Source organism: Canis lupus, chromosome 6, assembly GCF_048164855.1.
Source record: "Canis lupus baileyi chromosome 6, mCanLup2.hap1, whole genome shotgun sequence".
Taxonomy (NCBI): domain Eukaryota; kingdom Metazoa; phylum Chordata; class Mammalia; order Carnivora; family Canidae; genus Canis; species Canis lupus.
The window spans coordinates 36,126,834-36,139,369 of NC_132843.1; the positions used below are offsets into that span (position 1 = coordinate 36,126,834).

Consider the following 12,536-nt stretch of genomic DNA (forward strand, 5'->3'; position numbering starts at 1 on the left):
ATGTTCATTTCAGATTCATTTATAATAACTTAAAAGTGGAAACACCTTGCATATCCAAAAAATAGGTCCATTGTTAAGTAAAAGAGGCATAGACTTTTGACAGGATGTTATGCTGCCGTTTAAGAGAATGCTCACAGAATTTTCATGTCATAGGAAAATTCTACTGGCATAGGGTTAAGTTGTAAAAGCAGGGTAGACGTGGGTAGACGCTATTTGATCTCATGGATAAAGAACGGATGTAAAAGGAAAGAGACTGGGTGGGAATATGCCAATGTCAACAATGGGTAGTAAATCTATGGATGGTCTCCTGCGCTCTCTTTATCATTTTCTGTATAAATTGAAATTTCTACAATAGGCATGCAGCATGATGATGGCTGGGGAGGAACAGCTAAAAAGTCCAACTAAAAACTAAAGTTGCTGAGATATTTGACTGAGCAACAGCTACACAGTTGTCATTGGAGGTCCCATCTCTCGACAAGCCCCGTTACCCTCTGATCTTGGAGCTTCAGTCTTTTCCACTGCATTTTGAGGGGTGGAAAGATGGGTCCCTTCTGCCAAGCTGCTCAAACACCACAACCTCTAACATCCCAGAGCAGAGGAGATCCTGGGCTCAGGACAGTAGGGGACACAAGCTGAGACCAAAGACCTTCAGAGCCTCTGGAACCCACTGCTCTGATTGGGGAAAGCCTCTGGGAAGGGGCAGTGCTTGTGGGGAAATTGGAAAACTTGGTAAAGAGAGAGTGAATAGCATCCTCCTCCTGCTTTTTAAAGTTTTATGTAGGGTGCCAGTGAGTTCAAACTTTGTGGTTAATAAACTAGAGATGCAAGTAGAGATGTTTTCCAAATGGGGGAGGGAATGAGGGCATGATGAGAAGGGGTCGCTGAGCTGAGTAGAATCTGCAACACAGAAATGGTGACATTGGCCCTAAACACGTTCCACCGTCCCCTTCTGTTTTCTCCCCTCCTTCGACACTTCCTCCACCCCTTCTCCCACTGTTTAAGCCACCTAGAGTCCCACCCCCACCCCCAGAAGGGACAAGCCAATGAGGAGAAGTGCAGGTTTCCTTCCCAAGGTTGGAAGCGGAAACAGGGCTCAGCCCGGTGAGAGGTAGCACAGTTGGTGGTTTTTCAGATCAGATTCCAGATTCCACGGGAGGATTTGGTCTCCATTGACCTTCTAAGCTCTCCTGGGAGGTGAGGGCAGTGCTCACAGCAGAGAGAGGTTCCCTGGGTCCTTTCTGTTCCCGCCCTCAGCTCTAGGGTGGACCTGGAGGAAAGGTTAACAGGGAAGGTGATGATGCCTTTGGCCTCTGGCATGGAACTCACTAGTGTCTACTCTCTCCTGCCCCCAAACTGTTCCAGTCTTGGCTCCCATTCCCATGATCTCTGGCTAGAGTTGATAAGGTAGAGAGGCCCCTCCCTGGAGATTCAGGGCACCAGAAGGGTCCTTCAGGCACATCTAATCCATGGCCATAGTTTGACAGAGGAGAAAAGAGAAATTACTTTATGGAGCCTTTCCAATAGCCCCAAAGCTTCTAAGTCACAGAGGACCAAAGCTGTGACAAAGGCTGATGCCAATCCATGAGACTCAGGTCCTTCCTAATGACCCCCAACATCCAATCCCCACCTCAATGCTCAGAGAAAGGAGGAGGGAAGACTAAAGAGGACCCAGTTGTGCCCATGGCCTCTGACTTGCCTCTGTGGTCTGGCACCTCCCTCACCTTCCACCCCCAAAATTGCCCTGCGTGACTGAATGACTTCATACAAATTGCATTTATTTGCTCATTTCTAATCACATCCTAGGATCTCATGCCTTCTTGATGGTAAATAAAAGGGAACAGAAGATGCCTCCTAATGACCTGGAAAATCAAGTTCATACCTTTCCCAAATCAGAATCAATTTGTTCTAAATCTAGTCAAGTCAGAGCCAAGCATGAGCAGAAGGTCCACCCACCTGGCCATTTCCTCCAGCCTCTGAAGGCATAGTGAGTCACCCTCAGAGCCTGGCTTAACCCAAGATGAGTCAGTATCTCCTGTTTGCATACATGGTCATTACTTTCTCTTCAGAAAAAAAAGGTGGGAGCTTGTCTACAGGTAGACAAGCATTGACAAAAATTATTCTTCAAAAATATCACCAGTCTTACATAGTGTCTAAAACCCCACTGTTTCAGACACTCCTCAGAGCAATGACCCTTCCTAGAATGTTTGATGAAGACAGATTAGCATCTTATTAAGTGACAGTATATTTCAAGGATGAAGAATCCAGTTTCTGGACCAAGTTCCACTTCGTATGGATGAGTAAGCTGGTACTGTACCAACTTTCCTGAAGATAACAACTATCAGCTCCAGAACAACAACAACAACAAAACAAAACAAAAAATGAAAAACAACAACAAAAAAAACCCCACCTACCTGGAGGCTGAGGGTTTTAGAAAGTGTACAAAAGCTACAGATTCGGGCAGCCCTATGGCCCAGGGGTTTAGCACTGCCCTCAGCTCGGGGTGTGATCCTGGAGACCCGGGATCGAACCCATGTTGGGCTCCCTGCATGGAGCCTGCTTCTCTCTCTCTCTCTCTCTCTCTCTCTCTCCCCCTGTCTGTTATGAATAAATAAATAAAATCTTTTTTTTAAAAGCTACAGATTCTAAAGGAAAGATGATACTTGGAAGAAGGGAATAGTATGAGTTGAGTATCCTATTTTTATGACTTTCAGCCTGGAGGTCAGCTGTGGCCAATGTCCTGAGGGGCAACTAAAACTGACGGAGACTACAATCTTTCTGGCCCGAAGAACGAGAACCAGGGGTAACCACAACTGCTGGAAAGTAAGGTGGAATCTGGGAAGGGAGAGGGACAGAGAGAAAACATCTCAACTTTCATGTGTAAATTCTCCTCAGATTTCTGCCCCAATCACCTGTACACAGGACAGACTTCAGGCAGCCCAGCTAAGGATAAGACAGCTGAGCTGAGATTTGAGATGTCACCCTAAAAACAAAGTTTGCACTTTGAGCCCAAATCAAGTTAATTATTTGCTAAAACAAAAGTTCAAATCTTTTGGAAGGAATACAACAAATCCAGACTCCACAACATAATGATCACACTGTCTGGAATACAATCCAAAATCTCTTGACATATGAACAAAATGTGACCCACGTCAGGGAAGAAAGGCATTCAATGAACACCAAGCTCAAGACAATGCAGATGTTGAAATGAGCAAATAATTATTTTAAAGCAGCAATTTTGCCTATGTTAAATGATGTAAGGAACACAATGAGATAATGATGAAATGATAGTGTTAGCAAATAAATAAAAACTACCATAAAAAAGAATCAAATGGAAATTTTATAACTGAAAAATGCAATATCTAAAATTTTAAGAAATTAATTGGATGGGCTTAACAGAATGGAGAAAACAGAGGAAAGAGTCAGTGAATCGAAAGAGAGATCAAGGGATCCCTGGGTGGCACAGCGCTTTGGCGTCTGCCTTTGGCCCAGGGCGCGATCCTGGAGACCCGGGATCGAATCCCACGTCGGGCTCCCGGTGCATGGAGCCTGCTTCTCCCTCTGCCTGTGTGTCTCTGCCTCTCTCTCTCTCTGTGACTATCATAAATAAATAAAAATTAAAAAAAAAAAAGAGAGATCAACACAAAACATCCAACCTGAAGCATACAGAGGAAAATGATAGAACCCATAGGAGAATATCAAAAGGTCTAACACATAGGCAATTGGAGTCCTAGAAGGAAAAAAGAGATGCATTAGAAAAAAAAAAATATTGAAGACATAATGACCCCCAAAAATCCCCAAACTTGGGAAAAGAAATAAATTTACACACCTAAGAATCTCAGCAAGCCTCAAGCAGGTTAAATAAAAGAAAACCATGCTTGGGCACATTAAATCAAACTTCTGAAAACCAGAGATAGAGGGACCATCTTGCAACAGTGATTCAAATAACTGGTTTCTCCTGTCAGAAATTATGGAGGCCGGGATCCCTGGGTGGCGCAGCGGTTTAGCGCCTGCCTTTGGCCCAGGGCGCGATCCTGGAGACCTGGGATCGAATCCCACGTCGGGCTCTTGGTGCGTGGAGCCTGCTTCTCCCTCTGCCTATGTCTGTCTGTCTGTCTCTCTCTCTCTCTCTCTCTGTGACTATCATAAATAAATAAAAATTAAAAAAAAAAAAAAAAGAAATTATGGAGGCCAGAAAACAGTATGTCAAACATCTTCCAGGGCTGATAGTTGGCAGAAAAACCTAGCCCAGAATTCTACATCCAGAAAAAAAAAATTTATCAAGTATGAAAGCAAAATAAAGATCTTTCAGATAAGAGAAAACTAAAAAAATTTGTAACTAGAAGACCTACACTAAAGAAATGCTATAGGAAATTCTTCAGCCTGAAAAGAAATGAGACAAAATGAAGATATGAATCTTTAGGAAGGAATGAAGGGCATCCAGAGTATAAATATCTGGTAAATATAAAAGGCTGTTTTTTCCATCTTAATTTCTTTCAAACATATAGGATTATTTGAAATGAAAATCATAATACTGTCTTATATTTATAACATCTGTACATGTCAGATGTTGTATAAAGGAAATGTTATATGTCAGATCTATATCCCACTGGGGGTGATAAGTGGACCTATATGGCTGCAAGGGTTCTGTATTTATGTGAAGTAGGACAATATTCGATTATACTGTGAAATTTAAGACTGTATATCGTGATTGTTAGCGAGCCACGGGGCTGGGGGAATGCAATGATATATAGCAAAACTACCAATATGGAAATTAAAATGGGATTCTAAAAAATGTTCAAATAATAATTTTTAAGAGGCATCTGGTTCCCCCTGGAGTGCATGGTCCAAAAGAGAGAGCAAGAAAAAAGCCACAATGACTTTTAAGATACAGCTTCAGAAGTCACGATGTCAATTTTGCCATATTCTACTCATTATATACACAAGTCACAAAGTCCGCCACAGAGAAATTAGGCTTCACTCCTTGAGGGGAGGAGTGTACTTCTGGACACAAACTAAAATCATCTCAACTCCCCAGATGCAATCGCCTTTAATTTTCTTCTGAGTCTTTACAGAAATTATCTACACATGCAAAAGCTGATAGTCCTTTCTCCTTAACATAGCTAAAATCACACTCTCTATACATATTATTCTACGCGTTGCTCTTTCTGTCTGATAATATATCTTGAGAATCCTCCTAAGTCAGCACATGGAGTTCTACCTTGCTCTGGTAAATAGGTTCAAAGCGTCCAATTGTAGGATGTCTATGGTACCTAACCAGGCCCTGCAGATAGTCATATAGGTTATTTACCATAACAGAATAATGCTGCAAGGAAGATTATAGTATGCATATTTTTTCCAGCTTAGGCAAAAAAAAGTAAAGTTCTAGAAAATAAAGTTCCAGAGTAGAATTGCTGGAAGAGAGGATATACACATTCACAATCCTGATTACGTCAATTCGTCTTCCTTTTTTTAAAAAAAGATTTTATTCATTTATTCATGAGAGACACAGAGAGGTAGAGACACAGGCAGAGGGAGAAGCAGGCTCTTAGTACTCCAGGATCATGCCCTGGGCTGAAGGCAGGTGCTAAACCGCCGAGCCACCCGGGTGTCCTTTTTTTTTTTTTTTTAAGATTTTATTCATTTGTCAATTCGTCTTCCAAAAAGATGACTGGTTGACACATTTGTCTGTGTTACTGAGAGCCCATTTCCCCACCCTCAGCAATGCAAAGTTTAATGTAGCTTTAAAATGTTGCCCACCTGGGGTACCTGAGGGGCTCAGTGGGTTAAGCATCTGACTGCAAGTCAGGTCATGATGTCAGGGTCCTGGGATCAAGTCCTGTGTCCGGCTCCCTGCTCAGCAAGGAGTCTGCTTCTTCCACTGCCTCTGACCCTCCTTCTGCTCATGCTCACTCTTGTTCTCTTTCAAATAAATAAGACCTTTAAAAAAATTAAATTAAATTAAATGTTGCCCACCTGATATGTCTGACATGGTATTTCACTGTTGAGTTGATTTGCTCTTTTAAAATCAGCATTAAGTTTATCGGCCATTTTTATTTCTTTTCTATGAACTATGCTCTACCTTATTAACATGTGGAGCAAAGGTAATGCGTCTTTAGGTATCATGTATGCTGCAAATGTTTTCCTTCACCTTGTCATTTGCCTTGTGCCTTTTTTCCCCATACAAAATGCTTAAGTTTCAAGCTAGTCAAATTTAAAGTGAAATTTTTGCGAGGTCAAATGTATCAACATTTCATTTTATGATTTCTGGGAAGGTTTTTCTCCCAGAGTTCAAAACCTCTCCACTTCATGGTTCATTTTCTTTTTTTTTTTTTTTTTAATTTTTATTTATTTATGATAGTCACACAGAGAGAGAGAGAGAGAGAGGCAGAGACACAGGCAGAGGGAGAAGCAGGCTCCATGCACCGGGATCCCGACGTGGGATTCGATCCCGGGTCTCCAGGATCGCGCCCTGGGCCAAAGGCAGGCACCAAACCACTGCGCCACCCAGGGATCCCCTCATGGTTCATTTTCAAAGTCATTCATGCCTTCGACTCGCACTTCTGTGGTTTCAACGTTTACCTTCGATTAATTGTGCCATCTGAAACATAGGTTAAAAAGTAAAGACGAGGGCAATCCCGGTGGCTCAGCGGTTTAGCGCCGCCTTCAGCCCAGGGTGTGATCCTGGGGACCCAGGATCGAGTCCCGTGTCAGGCTCCCTGCATGGGGCCTGCTTCTCCCTCTGCCTCTGTGTGTGTGTGTGTGTCTCTCATGAATAAATAAATAAAATCTTAAAAAAAAAAAAAGTTAAGGACAATATCTAGCTTTATTTCTTTTTATCTAAGTGACTAACTGGGTTTCCCTGCATCCGTCATTAAGAAATCCATTTCTTTCCAGGGATTAGAAATGCCCTTTTCTTAGATGTGCTAGGTTCCCTCTGTTTTACAGACTGTTTCTGAACTCGGCTTTGTTTCATCAACAACTGCCCTCTGAGGAAGGGCAGCTTTGAAGCACAGAGAAAAGGTCCGGGCCTTCGCAGCTGGCCGCCAGGGAGGAAGCAGAGCAGGGTAGGTACTGTCTGGAGCAGCTCGGGAGGGCGAGCGGGAGGAGGGTGAGGATTTGGGGAGCGTCGCGCTCACAGAAAGGAGATTGATATCTAACTTGCATAAGTTCCATAATGATATTTTTAGAAGCAATTGTCCTGCTTCCCAAAGCAACTAAAGCTAACAATGAGCACTCACTTGTCCAGGTCCTCAGAGGAGCTGATTTCACGGACAGAAGATGAGTTTGCTACTTAGTTAGCCAAATATTTCTAAGGTTCTTGAGGTCACCCTGACCTCTGACAGGGATCTACTTCCAGCTACTGTCTTCCTCTGACTCTGGAACGCCTACTGGCTTGGATCAGAATCTGAATCTGCATGTATCCTGGGTCCCCAAAATAGCAAGATGACCCTGCCCCTTTCTGGAGATTAGTGGCGTCACTACGAGCAGGCACCAGCCCCGTGAGGCTCGCCCCGTTGTCCCTGCTGCAGCAGCCCCGGGAGGCCGCGGTTACCCACGCCTGACGGAGGAAATAACTTGCCCCGAGCACCACTGCAGTTGGCGGGGAAGCTGGAACCCAGAGCAGCACCGTCTGCTGCAGAAGCGGTGGCCTTACCGGGATGCGACACGGCGTCTCCCGTGTGATCTGTGGTGTAGAGGGGCCAGTGACACAGAAAGACTCCCAGAGGAGAGGAAGTGGAAAGAAGACTAACAAAGGAACGACCAGCCCCATCTTCATTCAGAGCGAGCAGGAGGACGCGGCCTCATCTACCCTGAGAGCGAGCGACTGAGGGACCCCTGAGCCGTGTGTCCTCCTCCCAGCCTACGTGGGTGAGCTGCTCTCCCCCTGGCCGCCCCACGTCTCAGGGAATGCCCTGCCCTCTGGAAGCCTCTTAGCAGAGATCTGATTTGACCTTGCCTGCCTGGCCACCCCAGCCTTGCAGAAGGCCCTGTCTGTGAACTGGGGGCGTTATTGAATCAGCAGGGGCAAAGGAATGAGAAAACCCTATTAGCCTGTAACCCTGAGGCCTCCAACCGGAAATTCTGCAGGTTCCTTCTGCTGTTGCTGCTCCTTGCCACTCCACTTCCCCCATTGCCACTCCTGAGGTTTACACCCTAGTTCCACTGACCTAGGCCAGATTAAACCTGATTAAGAGCATCGAGGGACAGAGAAGGGCTCAAAGCACCCCAGAAACAATCCTGGTTTCGTGTTCCAACCCTTCCTTCTCGCAAGTATCCATACGGGGTGACCACATACAGTTGGGCAGGCTGTATACTGCACAACATCACCGGGCATATAAATCACAGTGGCCCCGGATTCATACTCTGTGTTTCCTCAACTACTCGGACGCTGGTGTCAATTTACAACTCACCCTCAGAGGCCTGTCTGTCCACATACATCCCAATCCTCTCAGGTGGTGACTCCCAGGAACACTAAGAAAAAGGACCTCAAAATGAGAGGCCCATATTCTGCTTTCCATAACTGGGAAAGTGGACGCCTTCTCCCGCCCTCTGTTCTCCCCCTGCCCCACCCCAGCATTCATACGTAGATCCCTAAAGCCAGAGACTCTGCCCAGAGATTCGTAGTGCTGGATGTTTCTAGAAGAGGGACCACAGGTCTGATTCGCCCAGGACAGTCACAGTTTATGACTCTCGGACTGGTGGTGCCAACAGTTTTAGCACTGGTCCCACACAAAAGCGTCCCGGCTCAGATAGGAAATCATAGTCACCCTACTGAGAAGCCACAAATGAGCCAGCCCGGAGGGACTGGGGAACAGTGGCGTCAGCTTATTGACCAGTAATTACACGAACAAATAGAGAATCATTTAACTGAGCAGCCACTCTGTGTACATACACATGTGTCTATGTGCCTGTCACACGCGTGTGTGTATATAAACGGGTTTGATGTATGGATGCATATCTATAACGCACATGTGCATGTCCACACGCACACACAGCTACCACCTATTGAGCGTTACACACTCCTCAACCTACCAGCCTCGGCATTAGGAGCTCTACGGGCTCTGCAGCTTCCTGTATGTACACTTTGTTTTTTTAAAAGATTTTATTTATTTATTCATGAGAGACACATAAGAGAGAGGCAGAGACACAGGCAGAGGGAGAAGCAGGCTCCATGCAGGGAGCCCTATGCGGGACTCGATCTCTAGACCCTGGGGATTACACCTGTGAGCCAAAAGAAGATACCCAACCACTGAGCCACCCAGCCCCCCTGTATATACACTTTAAAACCAAGATTTTAGGGGCACCTGGGGGTGGCTCAGATTGTTAAACGTCTGCCTTCGGTTCACGTCAAGATCCCAGCATCCTGGGATGGGGCCCCACGTCAGGCTCACCGCTCAGGGGGCGGCCTGCTTCTCCCTCTCCCGCTGCCTCTCCCCCTGCTTGTACTCTCTCTCTCTCTCAAATGAATGAATAATAATAAAAAAAAAAACTGGGATCCCTGGGTGGCGCAGCGGTTTAGCGCCTGCCTTTGGCCCAGGGCGTGATCCTGGAGACCCGGGATCGAATCCCACGTCGGGCTCCCGGTGCATGGAGCCTGCTTCTCCCTCTGCCTGTGTCTCTGCCTCTCTCTCTCTCTCTCACTGTGTGCCTATCATAAATAAAAAATAAAAAAAAATGTTTTATAAAAAAAATAAAAAATAAAAATAAAAAAAAAAAATAAAAATAAAAAAAAAACTTAAAAAACCCCAGGATTTTATTTCTGACTCCTCCAATTCCACTCCGACTTAAACGGGGTCGTTCTAGCCTTTCCCTTGTCTTTAACTGGAGCTTTTTTCTCTAGCAGAGGGAAATCTAGCTCATTATCTACACTGCATCTCCTTGGCCCTTCAACACTCGTGTATACACACACGGTTTCAGAACCCCTAGCTGTTTCCTTATGAGAAGCTAACTCACTAACTTCAGCACAACACTGTTTTCCAAAGAAACCCAGGTCAGTTCTGCTCTTCTCTCCCATGGGCTAAGCTATTCTCTTGGGATGCATTCCAGTGTTGTGTCGTCTTCTGTGCTCCATTTGGGGTTCTCCCCATACCCGGGTTAATTTTTTTAAATTACGTCTGTCGAATTCATTCTCTGTGGTGTATGATTCTACACAGTTGCATTTGCAATTTGACAGGATCACATGTCCACTGCCCCAGTCATGGTGCTGAGCCACCCAGGCATCCCTGATTTTTTTTAAAGATTTATTTATTTATTTATGAGAAACATACAGAGAGAGAGAGAGAGAGGCAGAGACACAGGCAGAGGGAGAAGTAGGCTCCACGCAGGGAGCCCTACGTGGGACTCGATCCTGGGTCTCCAGGATCCCGCCCTGGGCTGAAGGCAGCGCTAAACTGCTGAGCCACCCAGGCTGCCCCTTGATATTCTTTTTTTTTTTTTTTAAATTATTCTTTTCATAGTGTTGGTTTTCAAGGGTTCTTTGTATATTTTGGATCCAGATCCTCTGTCAGAGATGTGATTTGCAAATATTTTCTCTCAGTCTGTGGCTTGTCTTTCCATTCTCTTAACAGTATCTTTTGGAGAGTAAATGTTTTCAATTTTAACAAAATCTAGTTTATCAGTTTTTAAAATTAGTATTCTTTGCCTAACCTAAGCTTACAAAGATTTTTTTTCCTGTTTTCCCCTAGAAATGTTATAGTTTTACATTTTACAATTTGGTCTATACGATATTTTAAGTTAATTTTTATGTAAGGTGTGAGTTAGAGGTCAAGGTCCTTTTTTTATGTTTATATATCTAGTTACTTATTTTGGTATAGGAACATCCAATTGTTCCAAAACCATTTGTTGAAAAGATTATCCTCTCTCCAGCACATTGCCTCTGGACTCTTGACAAAAATCAGTTAGTTGCACTGGTATTTCTGGACTCTCAATTCTGCTCATTGATCTTTGTGGCTCACATCCCACCACTGCCACATTATCTTGGTTTCTGTACCTTTACCGTGGTTCTCAAAATCATGTAACAACAGTCCTCTCAATTCATTCTTCTTTTCAGGAAACCAATTCTGGCTCTTCTAGCTCCTTTGTCTTTCCATAGAAATTTTAGAATCTGCTTGTAGAAAAAAAAAAAAGTCCATTGATGTATTGATTGAGATTGTATTGAATGTAGAGATGAACTTGGGGAAAAATAGACTTTTTAAACTGAGATATTCTGAGGTCACGTATCAAACACAGTATAATCTGCTACTTAGAACATTGAAGGATAGACCACCTGGGTGGCTCAGCTGTTGAGCATCTGCCTTCTGCTCAGGATGTGATCCCGGGTCCCGGGATTGAGTCCCACATCGGGGCCCCTGCATGGAGCCTGCTTCTCCCTCTGCCTTTGTCTCTGCCTCTCCCTCTGTGTCTCTCATGAATAAATAAATAAAATATTTTTTTAAAAAAAGAAAGAGAGAAAATTGAAGGATAAATGAGAAAAGAGAAGATTCTGAGTAACCCAAGTGTTAGTAAGTAGAGGAAGCAGCTACCAGTCCCAGGGCTGAGGCAGGAGTGGGGTGGGAGAAGGTTACTGAGGCCTAGGAGCTCAGAGGAAGGGGCCCAGCACAGATGGTGGCCAGCTCTAGGAAGGGGAAGGAGGCCCGCTCATGCTCTAATGATAAGGTGGGAGGGGGACAGACATTTTCACATTTTTACACTTCTGAATTCTGGATGCACATTACTGTCAATAGTATCTTACAATTATAAAAAGATAGGGATCCCTGGGTGGCGCAGCGGTTTGGCGCCTGCCTTTGGCCCAGGGCGCGATCCTGGAGACCCGGGATCGAATCCCACGTCGGGCTCCCGGTGCATGGAGCCTGCTTCTCCCTCTGCCTATGTCTCTGCCTCTCTCTCTCTCTCTCTGTGACTATCATAAATAAATAAAAAATTTAAAAAAAATACAGTGTTTAAAAAAAAAATTATAAAAAGATAGAAAGTCTTTTTTCCTCCCTTAGTAGTGTATAAAATAAAGGTGCCTCCTTCAATGACATCTTTGAGGTTACAGAATCCATTCCTTTCCCAAGTTTCATTTTCATTTTTTTTAAGATTTATTTATTTATGATAGACATAGAGAGAGAGAGAGGCAGTGACACAGGAGGAGGGAGAAGTAGACCCATGCCGGGAGCCTGACGTGGGACTCGATCCCGGGACTCCAGGATTGCGCCCTGGGCCAAAGGCAGACACTAAACCGCTGAGCCACCCAGGGATCCCCCCAAGTTTCATTTTCTATAGTTATAGCAAATCTTTGTTGCAGAGACAGGTAACTATCCAGCAGCATCTGTCCTCTTCTTCCACGGTAATACATTTTCACGTAGCCATAGGACTGCCTTGCCAGTGACCTCATTCCCAGGGCTCCCTTGCGGTGGGTGTGCTCGAATGACCAAGTTTGGGCCCATGGGATGTGTGTGGATGTGATGGATACAGCTGCTGGATCACAAGAACCAAAAAGACAAGTTAATTGACTTAGAGTTTCTATCTTTCCCCTTAAACAAGCCTGATTCCCA

The 12,536-nt window shown here is 44.6% G+C and overlaps 1 long non-coding RNA gene across 1 annotated transcript; it reads left to right on the forward strand.

Annotated features, from left to right (window-relative positions):
- Window positions 1–2,737: 2,737 nt before the first annotated feature.
- Window positions 2,738–9,448, forward strand: LOC140634687 (uncharacterized). Its single transcript, XR_012032079.1, has 3 exons — window positions 2,738–2,820; window positions 6,946–7,064; window positions 7,247–9,448. It is a non-coding gene; the product is annotated as an uncharacterized lncRNA (long non-coding RNA).
- The last annotated feature ends 3,088 nt before the right edge of the window (window positions 9,449–12,536 follow it).